General features: G+C 39.0%; 1 long non-coding RNA gene across 1 annotated transcript; it reads right to left on the minus strand.

The window, feature by feature from the left end:
- Window positions 1-13,389: 13,389 nt before the first annotated feature.
- LOC121466207 lies at window positions 13,390-18,561 on the minus strand. Its single transcript, XR_005976726.1, has 3 exons — window positions 18,473-18,561; window positions 17,247-17,286; window positions 13,390-13,477 (listed from the first exon to the last, which is right to left on the minus strand). It is a non-coding gene; the product is annotated as an uncharacterized LOC121466207 (long non-coding RNA).
- Window positions 18,562-21,614: the final 3,053 nt, after the last annotated feature.

The raw sequence follows: 21,614 nt of genomic DNA on the forward strand, positions 1-21,614 counted from the left end.
TCCCCTCTTTATTTACTTTTGGCAGTTTTAATTAAACTCTGAATGGGAGTTCTAAAGGTAGAAACTTTTAAGACTCCCATTACAAACGGCTACACTGTGGGGGCCAATTATGTGACTTGCTCTGGTGTTGGGAGCTGGCAGTGCCACCATGACCTATCCCAAACACATATACTGGCTTTTGGGAACCTATTTCCTATGATAGGAAACCTTGCTGAGCCTTGATATGGGAGCTAGGGGTTTCATCCTGCCTCAAAATGGTATGCCAGACCTTGTTGACTACCCAAGGAAGGTTTTTTCCCCTCTTCAGAATGGATAGGAGATAGGAAGCTATGATGTGGAGGGCATCAGAAGGGGGTATGGAGGGGAAACTAGGGTTGTTATGTAAAAGGAAAAGATTTGTTTAAGTGAAAAGTATTAAAATAAATAAAACAAAAACTAAAATTAAAAATATGTACAGGGAGTCTACATTCTAAATGTTATTATGATGTCTTTGAATTTTAAAATTTCTGATGAACAAACAATCACTGCTAGGAAACTTTAGATTGTAAAGACTGCTCAATTAAGACAACCTATATATTTAAAAAAAACGTCTTGACTTTAAAATGGAATTCAAATGTGTATTACATTTGGGAAAAGTTTGCTTTTCTTCCCCCAGAAAACAAAAGTCTGTGGACTCATTCAGAATTTAAAAGAATCATGTTTGATTGGGGGAAACCCCTTGAAATCCTTCCTAAAGACATAAAAACAAAACAAAACTGAAAAACCCCTCTAAGACACATAACAATATATTTTACCTGATCAAACATAAAACAAAATATTATCTTTAAGTAACCTGTCCAAACCACATAGTCTATGCTTGTGTTAATATAAATATGTATATTACCTTTAAAAGTTCATACTACTTCAGAAAAAGGGGTCCAAAGTCAAATAAAAATAGAGCGCCCAGTTGATCAACCTTCTCAGAGCACATCTTTTAGTTTACTCAGACTTCTGCATACAGAACTGTTTTAAGACTGCTGCTTTTGATGGTCTAGACTCACAAAGTACTCCAGCCAGGACTTGACTAATACCCAGATGTTATTAGTGTCCCTTAATGATGTCAGTACCCACAACAACAGCAACAACAAAAATATAAAAAAAAAAAACCCAATGTCCACATCCACAAAAAATGGTTTAGGATGTTGGTCATCATTTGACAGGATTGGTTACAAGTTACTATTGCTAAAGGGCAAAAAATTGAACAAAGGAGATTAAATGCAGAGATCTCATTCTGAAAAGAAAAGGGGACTATAGAAATGACAGTTTGAAAGGTTAGATTATTAAATCTACTTATTTTATTTTATTCTTTTAAAAAGAAAACAAGCTGTCTTTTTTTCTTCTACATACCAAACCTAATTCCCACTCCCTTCCCTCCTCCCATTTCCTCCACCTGACCTGCCACTCCACCCCATCCACAATTCAGAGAGTAAGGCACATTGGTTTGGGGAAGGTACAAGGCCTCCGCTACTGTATCTAGGCTTAGCAAGGTACCCATGTGTTGTCTGAGATTTTCTGTCTTATCCGGTCCTTGTTCAGCCCAGTTCCCACAATTGTTAAGTCCCAAAGAAATCACATAGAGGTCTACATTAATCATAAACTGATTGGTCCTTCAGCTCAGGCTTCTTATTAACTCTTATAACTTATATTAACTTCTGAGGGTCACTTTGCCCCTTCCCAGGAACTAAGTCAAGACATCAGTAACTGAGTCAACACCTAAGGGTTATCTTGCCCCTATTCAAGGAGATGGAAAGTTCCCAACATCTATGTACGTGTATGCATAGTTGTTATGGCCTTGGTTCCCAAGGGAGGACGGGAAGTACTAAGAGTTGTCAAAAATGGCTTCAGAGTTGTCTTAAAGTTCTACAAAAGATAAGAACAATGGGCTAATATAAGGTACAAGAGGTAATAAAATAGCCTGAGCTAATGGGCCAATCGGTTTATATCTAATGCAGACTCTCTATGTGATTTCTTTGGGTTTTGCCAACTGTGGGGTATCAGGATAGACAGAAACCCCAATGAGCCCAGGCATCATGTTACAGAATGGCACGTAACATGGATAACTTCATCCACAGAAAGCCTGAAAAAGCTTGGGGAAGAATAAAGTAAAGCATGGCTTCTTGGTAGTAGCAATTTCTTGGGTCTGCTCTGCTTGCTAGAAGCAAGTGCTCTCATCTAAGAGAGGCTTCCTGACTCAGCTTTAGCTGCAAAACCTTGCAGCTCTTTTAAAAGGTCCTGCCAAGAAACACTTAAATGGTGTTGATGAAAAGCTGACTGCATGCTTTTTGGTTTTCAGCTGTAGCAGGAAAAAAGCTGCACCATTTTAAAATGTCGGCTTTCTGGGCCATCCTGCCAGGGCAAAGTCTCTTTCAGTCAGACTGTCTGATCCGACTACCAGAGCATTTGAATGTTGTTTCTGAGTGCACTGTTGCAGCTTGCCTGCTGGCAGGGACCTTGAAACACCATAGAGTTGTGGCAATAAAAATGGCTAGAGCTGGTACTTGTGCCATGAAGCTTGAAAGCTAAGGAATGGGCTGGATCTAGCCATCAAAGTCATGGCTTTAATCCTCTTCTTAAAAACTCATGTAGTCAAAAAAGAGAGAGAGAGATACAGTAAAGAGAAATTAAAAAAAACAAAACTCTAAATGGTTTACAGTTTGCTAAACATATGTGTAGACTGGAGGTTAAAGTTCTTAAAGTAAAAAAGAGAGAAGTTGGGTGGGGTGGTACACACCTTTAATCCCAACACTTGGGAGGCAGAGGTAGATTGCCCTCTGTGATTTCAAGGTGTGGCAGGACACACCTTTAATCCCAGTGCCTGGGAGGTAGAGACAGAATGAGTTCATGGACAGGCTGGTCTACAGAGTTAATCCAGGACAAAGATATACAGAGAACCTGTCTCAAAAAGTAAAAGTAAAAATAGAGAGAAATAGAGGTTATGTAAAGCTGCATAAAGATGGAAAATACACAAAGAATCTTGACACTGTATGCTATTATGCTTTCTTTGAATTGTTTGAATGCTAAGAAAGGAGCAATAGCTACTAAAAGATATTTGCTTATAAATATAAATATAAATAAATTTGCTGTTGTACTAATCCAAGATAGATATTTTAAAAATATTTTGATTTCAAAATTGAAGTAAAAGGGTATGCTACTTTGTAGAAGAGATTTTTCTTTTGTTTCCACAAGAAATGAGAGGCTGTGGATTCATTCAGAGTTAAGAAAAATCCAGTTTGATGAAGAAGACCACCCGATAAACCTCTGGTAGAAACAGATGGCCGGATTCTACATCCAGAATGGATTCAAGACTGCTGCCTGGGATAATCAAGAATCACAGGATACTCCAGTCAGGACTTGATTATAACTCTAAGTTTTCTTTACGTCCTTATAAGATTATCAGCACCTCCAACAAGCAGGAAGTAGCCTAGAATACTATGCCCACATTCCCCCCAAAAATGGACAATGGGTATTTTCCTTTGTTTAAAAAAAAAGAGGAAGGGAAGTGGTGTGGGAGAATTGTCTGTATTCTGTCAATCATGTATTTTAATAAAACACTGAATGGCCAGGCAGGAAATATAGGTGGGTCAACCAGACAGGAAGTAGAGGCAGGGTGATAAGAACAGGAGAATTCTGGAAATGAGAAAGCACATTCCTCCAATTCCTGCCCAGACCATCCAGAAGCAAGATGTAATCTACATAGCTGAGAAAGGTATCAAGCCATGTGGCTAACATAGATCAGAACAATGGGTTAATATAAGCTACAAGAGGTAATAAGTAGCCTGAGCTAATGGGCCAATCAGTTTATATCTAATGCATACTCTCTGTGTGATTTCTTTGGGGCTTTCCGGCTGTGGGGTACTGGGCAGGACAAAAACCCCAATGAACCTGGCCTATGTTACAGTTCCTCCTGTCTGTTTCTATGCCAATAGTAGGCTGTTTTCAGTACTGTAACTCTGTAGTAGAGTTTGACGTCAGAGATTGTGATGCCTCCATCTCCATAAATTTTGTTATTGTACAGGATTGTTTTGGCTATCCTGGGATTTTTGCTTTTCTATATGAATTTGAGTACTGTTCTTTTGAGATCTGTAAAAAATGTTCATTTTTTTTTTGGTTTTTTGAGGCAGGGTTTCTGTATAGCTTTGGAGCCTGTCCTAGAACTAGCTCTTGTAGACCAGGGTGGCCTCAAACTTACAGAGGGCTGCCTGCCTCTGCCACTTGAATGCGGGGATCAAAGGCATGTGCCACCACCACCTGACAATGTTAAAAATTTTAATGGGAATTGCATTGAATCTGTAGATTGCTTTTGGTATAATTGTCATTTTTACTATGCTAATTTTACCTACCAAACAACATGGGAAATCTCTCCATTTTCTGGCGTCTTCAATTTTTTTGTTCTAAGATGTAAAGTTCTTGTCAAACAGGTCTTCCACTTGTTTAATTTGAGTTACTTCAAGTTATTTTATGCCATTTTTGGCTATTGTGAAGGGTTATCTTTCTCTTATTTCTTTTTCAGCCTATTTATCATCTGTGTAAAGAAAAGCTCCTGATTTTTTTTTAGTTAACCTTGTATTCTGCTACATTACTTAAAGTGTTTATGAGTTGTAGAAGTTTCTTGGTAGAATTTTGGGGGTCACTTAAGTAAACTACATATCATCAGCAAACAGTGAGAGTTTGACTTCTTTTCTGATTTGTATCCCCTTATCTCCTTTTTTTTTGTTTTATTACTCTAGTTAGAACCTTAAGAACTGATATGGAGAGAAACTTGTCTTGTTCCTGATTTTAGTGGAATTGTTATGAGTTTTTCTCCATTTACTTTGATGTTGGCTGTTGGCTTGCTGTATATTGCTTTTATCTTTGTATCCCTGCTCTCTCTAAGACCTTTATCATGAACAAATGTTGTATATTGTCAAAGACTTTTTCAGCATTTAATGAGATGGTGATGAAAAATTCTATTTTTCAGTTTGTTTATATGGTGGACTACTTTGACAAAATTTGTATGTGGAAACATCCCTGCATCTCTGGAATGAAGCCAAGTTGATCATGGTGGATTGGTGTGGGACAATTCTGTATTCTGTCAATTATAATAAATGCTGATTGGCCAGTAGCTGAGCAGGAAGTGTAGGCAGGACATCCAGACAGGATATAGAGGTTGGGCAAAAGAATAGAAGTATTCTGGGAAGAAGGAAGCTCTGCAGTCCTGCCCAGACAAAAAAGAAGGAAGATGTGACCTGCCCTTCTGAAAAAGGTACCAAGCTGTGTGGATAACATATACTAGAATAATTGGCTAATATAAGTTACAAGAGTTAATAAGAAGCCTGTGCTAATTGGCCAACCAGTTTATAACTTATGTAGACCTCTGTGATTTCTTTGAGGCTGATGGCTGTGGGACCTGGTGGGAGGAGAGAAACCTGGCAGGAGAGAAACCCCAACATGAAAGCTGGAAATATGATGACATTTAATTTGGTAACAAAATTTTAAATAAAAAATATTGAGGTAAGCCAGACCCAAAAAGAGGAACATGGGATGTACTCACTCATATTTGGTTTCTAGCCGTAAATAAAGGACATTGAGCCTATAATTCATGTTCCTAGAGAAGCTAAATAAGGTGAATCCAAAGACAAACACATCGGCATCCTCAGGAATATTAACCTTCATCAGGCGATGAAAGGAGACAGAGACAGAGACCCACACGGGAGCACCGGACAGAAATCTCAAGGTCCAAATCAGGAGCAGAAGGAGACGGAGCATGAGCAAGGAACTCAGGACCACGAGGGGTGCACCCACACACTAAGACAATGGGGATGTTCTATTGGGATCTCACCAAGGCCAGCTGGCCTAGGTCTGAAAAAGCATGGGATAAATCCGGACTAGCTGAACATAGCGGACAATGAGGAATACTGAGAACTCAAGAACAATTGCAGTGGGTTTTTGATCCTACTGCACGTACTGGCTTTGTGGGAGCCTAGGCAGTTTGAATGCTCACCTTACGAGACCTGGATAGAGGTGGGCAGTCCTTGTGCTTCCCACAGGTCAGGGAACCCTGATTGCTCTTCGAGCAGATGAGGGGGGGGGGGACTTGATCGGGGGAAGGGGAGGGAAATGGGAAGCGGTTGTGGGGACGAGGCAGAAATCCTTAATAAATAAATAAATTAAAATAAAAAAAAATTGAGCAACATACTGAAGAATAGAAATAATAAGGATTTGGAGTGTTTTAGAAGTAATCCTATAATATCTGAAAATAAAAAGCTAGTTAGACAGTAAGAAGTGCAACAAGGAAAAAATGTTTAGGCATTTACTTCTAATTATAGTGGTCCAGGCTGTACAGTGGTGGTACACACCTTTAGTTCCAGCACTGTGGAGGCAGAAACAGAAGGATCTCTCTGTGTTTGAGGCCATCCTGGTCTACAGAGTAAGTTCCAGGAGAGGTTTCAAAGCTACTCTGAGAAACCCTATCTTGAAAAAACACAAAAAGAAAAGAAAAAGAAGAAAGAAAAGAAAAAAGAAAACAGGAAACCCCAAGCAAACAAAAGAAAAAAAAACTCCAAACCCCAGTAGTTTAGATTAAAACAGATATTAGAATCTAATTAATATCAACATGAAGCACTGAAAATGTACAATGTTTACCACTCTAAGAAAGGAACATAGGATCACATGAGAAGTTAGAACCTAACTGTACCGGCTGGAGCCATGTTTATTGCACAACTCTATGGCATTTTCTGGTCCTTGCCAGCAAGCTAACTGGCATGCAAACAACACTCAAATACTCTCTCTGTAACAGGACCTCCTGCCACAAAGAATCAGAGTTTGTATTGGCAGGATGACCCAGAAAGCTGGCATTTTAAAATGGTGCAGCTTTTTTCCTGCTGTCGTTGAAAACCAAAAAGCATGCAGTCAGCTTTTATCAACACCATTTAAGTGTTTCATGGCAGGACCTCATAAAGAGCTGCAGGGTTTTGCAGCTAAAGCTGAGTCAGGAAGCCTCTCTTAGATGAGAGTGCTAGCTTGCCTCTAGCAAGCAGAGCAGACCCCAAGAAAGTGCTGCTACAAAAAAAAATACTTTACTGTATCTTTTTCTATCCAGAATTACTTCCCAAGCTCTCTAAGGTTTTATGTGGATATACTTGTCCACATGGGTGCCATTTGAAGGCGTAAGTTTTCTGTTAAGAAAAATCATGTTTGATCAAGGAAGACCACCTGAGAAATCTCCAGTAGGAACAGATGGCCCAGATGTCAGAGTTCTACATCCAGAACAGGTTCAAGATTGCTGTCTGAGATGATCAAGACTCACGGGATACTATAGTCAGGACTTAACCATAATTCTAAATTTTCTTTAGGTCCCCATAAGATTATCAGCACCCCAATCAGCAGGAAGTAGCCTGGACAACTATGCCCAAATTCCCAAAAAACGAACTATGGATGTTCTTGTTTTCTTTAAAAAAAAAAAAGAGGGGAAGTGGTGCAGAACAATTATGTATTATGTCAATTATGCTTTAAATAAATGCTGATTGGCCAGTAGCCAGGCAGGAAGTATAGGCAGGTCAACCAGACAGGAAGCAGAGTTGGGGCAATAAGAACAGGAATATTCTGGGAAGAAGGTAGCTTTTTCTACAGTCCTGCCCAGACACAGAAGAAGGAAGATGTGTCCTACCCTGCTGAAAAAGGTACCGAGTCATGTGGCTTACATATATTAGAATAGTGGGTTAATATAAGTTATGAGAGTTAATAAGAAGTTTGAACTAATGGGCCAATCAGTTTATCATTAATATAGACCCCTGTGTGATTTCTTTTGGGCTAAATGGCTGTGGGACCTGGTGGCAGGACAGAAACCAGGCAGGACAAAAACCTCAGTCAACAAGTAGCAATATAGCCTTGGAATCTTAATGGAATGGAAAGACTGAAAGTACTGTGAGCAGTACCATATCAACTTGCTGACTATTACAATCTGAACCATATGGTTCATTCAGAGATTCACCAACCTATCAATGAATACATTTTGATAAGAAAGGGTTTTTATTGAAAAATACTGGCTAGGACTTTGAGTGTTACAGCTCTCAGGGAAAATACTTCACCAATTGAGGAGTGGAAGCTCTGAGGGAAAAGGTTTACCCTGTATTGCAACTCTGAAGGGAAAGGCATCATGGTTGTTGGGAACCAAGGAATTCAACCATGTCACACTGTACAGCAAACCATGTGCAATATTAATTGGGAAAGACACAAGAGAATGGCTGTCATCAGAACTGGGCAAGATACAGTCTTTATATAGGGATTTTGGGGGTTAGAGTTTAATAGGTTAGAGGTTTTCAAGGTGGGTATTGGTGGAATTTCAAGCCAAGCCCAGAGACTGGTGGAATTTTGAGCTCAAGGATTCTTGAGTTTTGTATATTTCAAATCTGGAAATGGACTCAGACCTTTTAACATACAAGGACTAAATGAGAAACTTGTAATTCTCTAGGTAAGGCCCTGGCTATGGTTAGTCCAAGGATTTTAAAGACAAAAACCACAAAGTTGCAATTTTGGTTGTTTGAGTTATTTCAAATTTTTGTAACAAATGTCTGACAGACGCCTCTAATCCTGTGCAAACAAGCATTTAATACAAAAGCTGAACTAGTAGTTAACCTGTTAGTTGTGATCCAGTATCTTGTAAGAATAGCTGAGTCAGTGAAATATTGTACAACTAGAAGTCTTAAACGACAGCTCTATTGAGTTCTCAAAGTTCAGTTGAAGAGCCGGAAGAGTGAGGATTTGAGCAAAGAGGACAAGACCATGGTGGGGATACCCAATGAAAGAGTTTACCTGCATTAATGGAGCTTATTAACTCCAACCAGACAGGGATGGAACCAGCATAGGTCCAAACTAAATCCTCTGAATGTGGGTGACAATTACATGGCTGGAGCAGTTTGCAGACCTCTGGTGGTGGCACCAGGATTTATCCCTACCACTTGTACTGGCATTTTGGGAACCTACTTTTTTGGATAGATATCAGCCTAGATATAGTAGGGAAGGCCTTGGACCTTCCCAAAAGCAATGTGCTTTACCCTCTCTGAGGAGTGGGTGGGGATAAGGTGGGGAGTAGTTAGAGGGAATGGAGGAGGGGAAGGAGTGGAAACTGGGTTTGGTATGTAAAATAAAAAAGATAGTTTTTTTTCAAGAGAAAAAAATAATATATAAAATAAAAGATAACCCTACTGCACAAAGAAGTAGTTCATCTTGGGCAAGATAGTTGACAGGGTTCATTTAAGATAATAGAAATTTTCTCATGATTTAATAAACTGAAAACAGTTTTCTGTTTACAAGTCTTTTGAGCACAATGTATTACCCTGTAAACATAATATTTACCATCACAGAACAGAAAGTTTTCTATACCATACTCCTCCACCACAAAAAACTAAAGCCCATGCCAAAATAACTGATAAGTAATTTGCATATTACTTTGTTTTCTTGGAGGCACCGGTCACAACTATAGAAAGCCAATATAAAGCTGGCACTGAGAAGAATGTTTCTGTGACTACAGAACAGAATGTTTCAGGATCCTATTTGATGGAGTCCCAGTGGAATTTGGAAACTATCAGTGCAGGGGAGAGAAACCCTAGAATTCTGTAAGCAGAGCTTAGTGGAAGAATCAGCAGAAACTCAAGAGTAGAACTTCAGTAGAAATGTAAAAGGCTGAGAAGGTTCATAATGTTTCACAGAAGCAAATTATTTACTTTCAATTTGTTCATCGTCTGAAATTTTGTGAGAGACTAACCTTGAAAGATAGCAGACTAATGAATATGGTGGAATTTCAAGGCAATCCTGCGTTCTGTCCAGGCATGGGTATTGACTCTTTATTTTAGCACTATTTATAGTGAGAACTGTGAACAAAAGCCAGAATGAAAAAGTTGGAAAAACTCAAAAACCCGAGTAACAATGTTATAAGAAATTAAAATCTTAGTTTCTGGAGACATTGTTTTCCTTAAAAACAAACCAAATGCTTTGCAAAAAGACTGCAGGAGAAATAGCATGAGAATACTTCTGGGAATGACTGGGCCTCACCCAACACAATAGAGCACAGAGATTTAAAGTCATATGAAACAGTATTCTTAAGTAGAGTAAAACCAGAGTACTGTGCCTCAAATGGAGGTTTGTCTCTGGCCTTCCAGATTCCAAGTAATTACTCTGAGGCTTAGTATTAATTATAAACTGTTTAGCCTATTAGCTCAGGCTTATTACTAACTAGCTCTTCCCACTTAAATTAACTCATTTCTATTACTTTATATATAGCTACATGGCTGTGACATTGCCTCACATCTTGCTTCTGTGGCAGCTGCTTTCATCTCTCAGACTCCACCTTCTTTTTTCCTGTGTCTTTGCTTAAATTTACACCTGACTCTATTATGCCTGGCTATTGGTCAAATCAGCTTCTTTATTAACCAATGGTAATAAAATGTATTCACAGCACACAGAAACATATCCCACACTAAATCCTTAACAAGATATTTCTCAAATTCAGATTCCTAAGCATACAATTTTACAGGTGTGGTCTTGTGGTCCCAGAGGCCTTTACTTGAAAGTTGAATTTGCATCATACACGTGACACTGGTTTTGTGGACATGCAGAATGCAATGTTACAGAGTCAGAGAGACTTATGCCTAGATTTCACAGGAAGCCCTGGGAGGCCACACAATGTAGTTGATATCAGATCTCCTTTCAACAGTTCCAAAAGAGGGTTAATCCAAAGAAAACTAGGAAATGATTAATGCTAGGAACTTGGAATGTCTAACAAAAATAGTTGTAGGCCATGTGAGAAAAATCAGTTGTAGAAGAGGACATCTTTATGTGTTTATGAAATTGGAGGCATGAAGGTTTAGAAAGGAGCAGTGGGCTGCGTTCCTGCCACCCAGCTCCTGGTCGCCTGGCTAGCTTATGCCCAAAATAATAAAATGGAAACTGTATTCTTTAACACTGCCTGGCCCATTATATCTAGCCTCGTCTTGCCTAATTCTCACATTTTGCTTTAACACATATCTAGTAATCTGTGTAGCACCACAAAGTAGTGGCTTACCAGGAAAGATTCAGCATGTCTGACCTGCGTCTATCTTAGGCTGGAGCCTCATCGCATCTGGTTCAGAGAAGAGAAGCATGGCGTCTGGCTCACTTCCCTTCTTCCCAGCATTCTGTTCTGTGTAGTCCACCTACCTAATTTTCTGACCTATCAGGCCAAGCAGTTTCTTTATTGATTAACCAATGAAACAAAAGATTGACAAATGACCTTCCCACATCATGAAGGCAAAACTAACCACATTGTAAACAAAGGGATACTCAGACCTCTAAGATCCTCTGGCAGCCCTTTACTCACAAAAGTTGAACAACCATCCTTATACAAAATTTTCTTCACTACAGGTAAGAAAAGCAGGTGAGAAGCTATGTTCTCTGATTTTAGTGAATTAATAAAAATACATTGAACCCATTCTAAGAAATAAAATTTCAGATATACAGACAATCACTGTCAAGAATGACTAAAAAATCTAAAAAGCAGAGAAATGATCATGTTACTTCTCCAAAAACACACAGCTCATCTGAGACACAATTGGTACATGTGTAAAATAAAAGTAATTACTTGCCAACTCTGGTTTTAAGTCTACTGCAAGGTCTAATTTAAAAAAAAAAAAAAAAAAAAAAAAAAAAAAAAAAAAAAACACTTCCACAGAGATCCATGGCATCCCTTCCCTGGCCTTAACCTGCACTGCAACCTACTACTGAAATTGCTCCTGGAACTACAATAGACTATAGGCCAAGGGTCTGCCATTACTGTTCTTCCCTAGCTTTCACAGGACAGGGTAGAGGGAAGAAAGAGTCTTCTGCCTGATGGAAAACACAGCATGGAAGGTTGCTGTGAAGGTTTATTTGTGGCTCAGTGTCACCTTCACCAACTAGAGACTACTATACCCAAATCATATCTTTTAAAAAGAACATTAGGCTGGCACCCTCTTACAATTTTTGCCTGCATTATTTTCAGGTTTCTGAAGTATTAACTTTTACACTATGCAGGTTTCTGAACCTCTGGGTCTTAGATTCAACCAAGGTTAGTGTCTGCCTTCATTAACACTATTACAACCTTGCTCAGCATATTTTTAAACAAGATTCCACTGACAGCAGGATATTTTGAATTGACAGTCATAGTCAGGAAGGTCAAATTGAGGACAAATGCTGAAACCTCCCACTGTGAACTAAAATCTGTGGTTTAGCTTTTAGAGCAGTCTGAGAGTCAAAGGGAGTCACAGAATCACATTCTATGAACATTTACTCCAGCCATTTGAACCAGGGATGGTTGCAGTCCCTCACTGGTGTGGGGGTTGTTTTTTCAGGAAGCAACACAGTGTTGTGACCTGTGTAGCTACAGGATTGTATAGCAACCTAGAGGTAGCTGTTTCCAGATGATTGCTTCCAGAGCAAAGGATAAATTTGCAATGTTGCAACACAGGTTACTGGAGTCTGTGTATAAAGACTGTGGGCCCACCCCAGCCCCCTGGTGTGGCAAGGACAGATTTTGTAGCTTACTGAAATACCTCCTTGTTCTTGTCCAAGTATAGATTAATGCAAACTTAGATTTGAGAAGTTTCTGCTGCTGAAATAGTAACTATACAGCCACTTACTCTTTATAATCTGAATTTAGATTGCCATCTAATGACATCCTAGAAGTGTCTGGAAACACAGAAAGGAACATCTGGGTAGACTTTCATAAAGTATGGTCATGAAGAAAATCAGACCAGGAAGATGGTACTAGGAGAGAGGGACAGAGGAGGAAAGAGAAAAAAGAGAGAGAGCAAGAGAGCATAAGAGCACTAATTAAGCTAAACCAAAGAAAGAACCAAGAGGAAATGTTGGATGCCTCTAAAGAGTCAGAGGTGTGAATCAGTGTTATGATTCTTAAGAGAATCAGTTTGCAACCATATTCATGTATGAAACTTGACTCAACTATAGAAATTATAAGGATCATTGTTTTGCATGCTATTTATTCCTTATTTCTTTAAAATTATGAAAGCATTAATAATTAATACTATGAAAATGATTTATGCAATTTTTGTTCTGTAGAATGTAGAGAAACCCAGGTATTTCAGATGAAACTTGGCTTATGGGTAAAGGGGGAAGAGAAGCTTACCAAAAGCACCCACAAAAAAGAGCCATGGATGCTCTGATTTTGTATTCATAGTCCTCAGACATACTACCCTCCATCCATTAGAAAAAGAGACAACACAAGAAGAAATTGCATGCTGGCTGTTTATTGTGAAGCTGAAATTATGATTCAAGTGATATGCTCTCTTTAATTTGCATATAAATGAGATGGGGTCTTGGTGTGTGGCATGGGCCGATCTTGAATTTAGTCTTGAGTGTTGGGATGAAAAATGCACAGCACCATCCACAGCTTGAGTGACATAACTTTTGAATGTTATTTTCTCATTTCCTGTGTACAAACAAAACCCAACAGTAAAAGATCATACATATGGATTGTCATAGCAAAAGTTTTTTTCTTCTTGCTACATTCACTAACAAGAATAGCTGGAAGCCTGACTTTATGGCTTTTCCTCTCCTTTCCTCCTCTTTTTTCCTAATAGTGTTTTATTCATTCTTGTTAGGCACCTAGCACATTGTGTTTTTTAAACTGTAACTTATACCATGAGTAAATGAAAGCTATTCTTAGTTAATTTGTCTTTCAGCTGTTATTGAAAATGAAAAGGGACATATTTACAAAGTGGTCCTTTTTAAATACAATAGTGACATTGAGAGGCACACAAACATTTTGAACAGGGCTTAATTAAATTACTATGGCAAGACTGCATAATGGAGGATGTACACTTACAAAAATAGTGAAAATGAAATAGAAAGAAAGAGGTTGAGAAGAATAGAAACAATGAATTAGAGAGAAAAAGAAGAGAGTTGGGAAGGGAGAAAAATGGAAGCATAAAATTACTAATAAGAGTTTAATGATCAATTAACTGATATGGGAGTTTTTAAAGAAACATATTGGTTGAAATGGGCAGCAAAGGGCTTTTACCTATAATTTATAGAGAAAACTGATGCTTTAACATTTCCAAGATGGTTATCAAAAAAGTTACTCCAAAGAAGGTTTTCAATGAGGGATATGGTGAAATATAAAATAAGACAGACTTTTTAAATTTAGCAGCGTGTCGCTCTTTGCTCTTAGATTAATATTTTATTTTATTTTCAGGTTGAAATTGGTTCAATGAACCAAGTAAGCATTTGAAAGTCTAGAAGATACATAGAAATATAGACTTGAGTGTCATTTACCAGGGATATTGAACCTGAGTACTCGTGTGAAACAACAGATTGTCAGGTGGAAGCATGAGATGGGAAGACCCTGGAGCGGAGGCCTCAGAGGAGTCAGAGGATCCTGAACCAAGCAATAACAGAAATGATATTACTGGAGAAAAGGACACATTGAAACAGAACTCCAGAAAACTCAAAATTGGAAGAACTTTTAAAAAGAAAAGAAAATATTGAAGTAAAAACACTTAGCAATATGTATACTGTGGCCATGTTGTTTCACCCGTTCCCAATTCACTTTGGAGCTCTGTATATATGGAAAGCGTAGGAACTAAAATGTTTGCTTATGAATAAAGCATAATTCTAAAGGAGACTAAATTTAGCTTAGCAAAGTAGTTGTATCTGTGCCTTTGTCACTTAACATATTGGAAAGATAGTGGTGCTTCTATGGATGAAATTACTGGGGTTGTATCTAATTACATATCTCATTGTGGTACTCTGCTTCAGCAGTCAGGACAAGAGTAATCAGCTCCCGTATGATTGCCTCCATACTGGGGTGGTCTGTGTCTGGTTGCCTAGGACAGGGCGAGGAGGGCGAGGCTGTGTCTGGTTGCCTAGGTCAGAGAGAGGAGGACGAGGCTCTGTCTGGTTTCCTAGGTCAGGGCGAGGAGGGAGAGGCTGTGTCTGGTTGCCTAGGCCAGAGAGAGGAGGACAAGGCTGTGTCTGGTTGCCTAGCTCAGGGAGAGGAGGGAGAGGCTGTGTCTGGTTTCCTTGGTCAGGGAGAGGAGGACAAGGCTGTGTCTGGTTGCCTAGCTCAGGGAGAGGAGACAGAGGCTGTGTCTGGTTGCCTAGGTCAGGGCGAGGAGGGCTATGCTGTGTCTGATTGTGTAGGTCAGGCTGAGGGAGACGAGGCTGTGTTTCATTTCCTTGGTCAGGATGAGATGGACAATGTTGTGTTTGGTTACCTCCACCATGGGGTGGTCTTTGTTCATGGTGTGGTGGCAGATGGCGAGAATGGGAGTGTTTGTCTCCACCATGGGGTGATTTGTAGGGAAGTGGAGGGAGAGAAGGTGAGTGTCTGCCTCCATCAGGGGGTGGTCTTGGGTAAAGTGTTCCCTCTTGACTTTCACTTCCAACAGTGGATCTAAGTGAGTGTCTTCCAGGAGGTGATCTCAAAAGTATGTACTCGTCTTGATCCCCAGACTCTGTAAATATGAAATAGGGTGCAGAATATATGAAACTAATTGTGGAAGACTTCCCTTTGTATTTCTCTGATGCCATCACACATTACCTGTCTAGAACATTTTCTCAGCAGCCAACTACTATCATGTCTACATCCTGGTCTTGAATATTGTTCTATGTGCTGATGATGTGGTAAAATCTGTATCTAAGAACCTTAAATTTATCAAAACTGAAATGTTAGATTATATGAATTATAATTCCAGGAAAGAAAGTGGGCAAAGACTTCCAATGAAGCCTAGTCTCAGTACTTGAACCATGAATTGAAATGAAAGCTAGTTATTCAAACATCTAAAAATGCACAGAAATACACAGTGAACAAAAAAAGATGAGAAATTTCCTCTAGCATGTTCTCTTAATATTCACACTGAATATTGTTCCATATTATCAGGAATGCAGTTGGTTAGAGAAAGGGGTCATGAAAAGGAATTTCTGTTCAATGGAAGAATGGATGAAGAAAGTATGGAATATCTACACATTAGAGTACTACTCAGCGGTAAAAAACAATGACTTCTCGAATTTTGCATGCAAATGGATGGAAATAGAAAACACTATCCTGAGTGAGGTATCCCAGACCCAAAAAGATGAACATGGGATGTACTCACTCATAATTGGTTTCTAGCCATAAATAAGGGTCACGGAGTCTACAATAGGTGAATCTAAAGAAGCTAAGTAAGAAGGGGAACCCAAGGAAAAACATATAGTTATCCTCTTGGCTAAGGGAAGTAGACAAAATTGCCGGGGAGAAAATTGGGATCGTGGGGTGGGGAGGGTTGGGAGTAAGGGTAGATGGGGAGAGAAAAGTTAGAAGGGAAGGAGCTCGGGCCTTGGGAAAGCAGGAGGATTGGGATAAAGGAAGGTTGGACAGGGGAGCACGGAACCACAATTCTTAGTTAAGGGAACCACTTTAGGGTTGGCAAGAGACCTGACCCTAGAGGGGTTCCCAGGTGCCCAAGCTGAGGTCCCCAGTTAGTTCCTTGGGCAGTTGAGAATAGGGAACCTGAAATGACCCTATCCTTGAGCAATACTGACGAATATCTTGCATATCATCATAGAACCTTCATCTGGTGATGGATGGAGATAGAGACAGAGACCCACACTGGAGCACTGGACTGAGCTCCCAAAGTCCCAATGAGGAGCAGAAGGAGGGAGAACATGAGCAAAGAAGTCGGGACCACGAGGGATGCACCCACCCACTGAGACAGTGGAGCTGATCTATTGAGAGCTCACCAAGACCAGCTGGACTGTGACTGAAAAAGCAAAGCATGGGATAAAACTGGACTCTCTGAACATGATGAACAATGAGGGCTGATGAGACGCAAAGGACAATGGCACGGGGGTTTGATCCTACGTAATGTGATGGCTTTGTGGGAGCCCAGCCAGTTTGGATGTTCACCTTCCTAGATATGGACGGAAGTGGGAGGTCCTAGGTCTTACCACAGGGCAGAAAACCCTGACTGCTCTTTGGACTGGAGAGGGAGGGGGAAAGGAGTGGGGGGAGGGGGAGAAGGGTGGGAGGAGGGGGCGTAGGGTGGGAGGAGGGGGAGGGAAATGGGAGGCTGGGAGGAGGTGGAAACTTGTTTTTTTATTTTCTCCTTTTCTCAATAAAAAAAATATTAAAAAAAAACATTTCATTCTTGAGGGGAATACTGAGGAAGAATGAAGCAGTTCAACAAATCTTAGTGATGTGGAAAAGTAAAAGTATGTACACTTTTCACTTGGGAGCCATCTCTCAGCAGTGGACGAGAACTGTTACTCAAATTGGTGGTTTCCAGAAGTAGAGGTAAAGAACATTCATCCATTAGTTACTAAAAAAGTTTAAATGATTATAATATGATTTTGGAGAACTTGAAAAACTCCTAAGAAGAGTACAGAGTACTCTTAAGAGTAGGAACAAAGTACCATCGCAGTTGACATCTATGAAATAATATGCATCTTATCACTAATTTCATTGAAATAATGTTCTGGATTTTTTTTAAAAAAATGAAATTATAAGAAAACTTAAGCAATTTTTTTTCAACTCAAAAACATCTGGTAAGGATATTTGACTTGCATTCATAACCTGTGTGATCTTGTCAGCCACACTCTGAAATGTACTCAAAAAGAAAAAAAGATACAGCAAGAGAACAGCAGTGTGATGGACAAAGTGGATCTCAACCAATTGCCTAAAGACAGAGCAAACCTTTTCATCCTCTTATAATCCCTCCAAACTCACTGCTAGCATTTTATATGTTTATTTCAAGGCCAAGTTTTGCTGTATCATTACCCATTTTATTCATTATTTCCTTTACTTATATTAGTAAGTTTTCCCAAGAAGAAAATAAAAAAATAAACATCTATACCATGTCACATGTGCTACTATAGCACACTGAAATTCTGATTGGAAGTAGGAGTAAAACCCACCTTCTAGGCGAAGAGTTACAGGCAATGAATGGCTGCTTAGGAAGGTAGAATCAGCTCTCTCTAAAGGTAAATGCCTTTATCCAATGCTTAGCCCTAAAGCCATCTGCAGTGCTTTGTAGACTTATTTGTGTTTGTGTGTGTGCATATGTGTTTAACAATAATAAAGAAGTCGTGGATTGGAGAAAGAGTAGGGGAGAAACATGTAAGGAATTGGAGGGAGCAGGGCAGGAATGGAAACAATGTAAATAGAGTATGCATGTATGAAATTAATTTCCCAATTGTTAAAATAAAAATGAACAAATTGGGTCTTAATGTGTCTATTTTTATGTATAAAGGGTCAGGCCTTGCTATCTGATTCTCTGCCTCTCTAGCAGTTTTGATGTATATTTATCTCCTCCATCTGTCCTGAACCCATTTTATAACAAGACTACCTACTCAGTATATATAATTCTTTGACAATAATATTGGTGTCCTCCATTGCCCTCTCTGTTTCTTACAGACAAAACTCCACTCCCAACCCTTTTCCTTATACCTTCACTTGAGCTCTGAGCTGAACTCAGGGCCAGCAAGGCCACTGTCAGCAGGACCACAAGCATCTTGGAGTAGGCTCTGGAGTTTCTTTCAGGTCCGTGTTAGAGAGAACAAAACAGCAGCAGTTCTCCTTATAGGGAGGAGCAGAACAATGGTACTTTTAAGTTCCCTACAAAGTGATTTCACCCCTGGAAAACAGGATACCTTGCATCCATGACTTCTCTTGTGACTTGACCTATAAAATAGGAAGGGGAGAAAAATTGTCTTTGTTTTATTTCTAAAAGATATAATGTGTGGCTTGAATAATACTGTTGAAGGAGTATTGGCTGAGATACTAGCACACATATTCAAAGTAAAGTCTTGATATAATTTGAACTTCAGTCTGTTTGATGAGACTCTGTTCTTCAAATTTGAGTTGTGGGGAAGAAGTATTAGTCGACAGTATTTTCATATCACAAATGGAAGACAGCAGATACTTCAGACACTCTTTATAGCCAAGATTCCATAAGTCATAATGTATGTGTCCAGTGTCCTATGATATTTCATCACAATTTTAATTAATACAACAGTCATTATAGTTCAGGTATGAAATTCACTAGGACATCACACTTGAAGACATGGTAAATGATGGTAGACACTCTTTACACCCTGTTACTTCAGTATTATTTACAATATACAGGGCTCTATCCCAGATCAGTGAAATCTTGGTGATACAGATCATTGGTATTGTACAGTACTCCGACTAGTTAAAAATCCATGGAATTTGGTAGCTGAAATAGTTACAGATACCACCACTGGGTTTCCATGGAAGTCCATTTTCTTTCACAAAAAGCATTATTTCACATCTCTAATACTTCAGTGTCCTCCCTTTTATGATACTATCCTATATACATTTTTGGTCTTATTACTTCTAGGAAATCCTTTAAATAAGCACCATTCATAGTAATCACAATTATACAGATGAAAAAGTTACTTTCTTTAAAGTCCAACTTGCCTTAAGTTGGTGATCTCATTTGCAGAAATATTCCATGCTATTGTCTCAAATTGGCCTGTGATAAGAAATTCTCTCAGAAATATCCTGAAATGTGTTCCCTCCCTCCCTGTCAGCATACTGGCTCATCAATATGCTGTGTTCTGACTGTGTCTTCCTGTGTTGTCATCTGATTCTCAACATTTTTCACAAACATCCTCTAAAGAATTCCTTTAATCATATTATATTCCTACTTATCATCTCATTAATAAAGACCTGGCATTGAAACCCAAAGCAAATTACAGTGTTTCATTTGGGCCTTGTTTTCTCAAGCTTTGGAATCTTCATATCAACCTCTTCCCTCATCATGCTGAGGTGCAGTAGCAACAGTTTCTCAACACCCATATATTATTACAATTCCATCAGGTCACATAGCAAGTGTTGGGATACAAATGTGTCCAGAAGTGGTTTTTCACCCAAGTAAGGTTGGTTCTTGATTTTCAGTCACAGTTATGAATTTAATTCCTTGTCCATCCTTTCAGAATGTTTTGTTCTTGGTGTGTCTTAGAATTGAGGAAATGGTCACATGATTCTTTATTCTCAAACTATCAGACTGTCAGCAATTTAGCTAATATGCTAAGGAATAGAAACCAGTAAGTTTTCCAAGCTTATAAGCCAATGCTTCTATCGCCATCATTTCATCTAAATAGTACATAGTCAAAGAATATCTGACTATGACAGAAATGTTCATACAAGACACTCATTACATTATTTGGCTGTGATCCTTCACTTTCATAACCCTGAAATGTAACAAACAAATATTTATTATTTATAGAGTACTCTGACTTTGTTTGTTCTTATTTAACCTAAGATGAACTGGGCAAAAAGTGTTGCTCAGAAGTAGAATGTAAATCTAGTTCCTCTCAACATAGACAAGTTTTGCAAAAGAGGTAGTGATTAGAAGGGTTTGGGAGAAAATGTGAGAAGTTTATACTGCCAGAACTTACAAGTCAGTTGTCGTGTTTTTACCTGACCAATACTCAGTCTAGTGGATATGCATTGGTATAAAGAAGCTGACATATATTCTAATTTACAAGATGCTATCTATATAATAATGTACATTTTCAAGCAAAAAGATGGAGAAGTTGCACAATGCTCTTTGGTAAAAAAAAAAAAATTCCAGCTCTCAAAGGAAATCTGCAAATGCATATGGGAGTTATTCACTAATCCTTTGAGCTAAATCTCTCTCAAAGTCATCTGTCTGATTTTTGTGGAGCTTTATAAACTATTTGTGAGTGGTGTCATGATTTGGAAAGTTATTTGAGAGAAGATGTGTTCCTCTCCAAGAACTCATCATAAGAATAATCAAAAATTCATAATCCTCCAGACATCTTAAAGCTCTAGTGGCCTAAGAGTCTAGTCACTTATCTAGAGAGAAAGGGAAAAACACATTCTTACCTAGATCTAAACTTCTGAAGACGCGACTTCCTCAAGGCATGAGAGACTACACATGAAGAAGAATGATTGGATAAAATATACAAATACATTCTCAAACGGACATCTTTTTACTTATCTTCTTGTTTGATGGAAATTGACATCTACTGAAATTAGAAGAATCAAAGACCATCAAACAGCTGGGCATAGTGGTACATACCTATAATCCCAGAACACAGGAAGGGAAGGCAGGAGGATTGCAAGGATCAGGCGACAAAGCAAGTTCAAGGCCAGCCTGAATGACAAAACAAGATCCTATCTGAAAAGGAAAGATAGAAGAAAATGAAAAACAGGAGGGTGAGGAAAGGTAAGATAAGCAAAGGTAGGATGCCATGGATATGGAAGAGCAACAAAAGTTATTATTACAGAGCAAAATATTTCAGCTCAGGTGGAATCACATGTCTTAAATCCCAGAACTTGGAAGACAACCACAGTTTGTCAGCCTTGCCTACACAACGAGTTCCAGACCAATTAGGGACATCTGAATCAAACCCCTTATCCCAAGTTTCAAACCATCACACAATTAGGAGGAAGGGCTGGAAGAAGCAGATGGAGTAGATGTCTGTAATGGAACAGCACTTGCTAGAATTGACAGGAAAGCTGCATATACAACTTACAGTGGTTATCACTTCATACCTCGGGCCTACACAAGATTAAGCCAGTCAAAATAAGAATACGA

Source organism: Microtus oregoni, unplaced genomic scaffold (genome assembly GCF_018167655.1).
Source record: "Microtus oregoni isolate MIOR12 unplaced genomic scaffold, Mior012 000002F_ref0000024, whole genome shotgun sequence".
Taxonomy (NCBI): Eukaryota; Metazoa; Chordata; class Mammalia; order Rodentia; family Cricetidae; genus Microtus; species Microtus oregoni.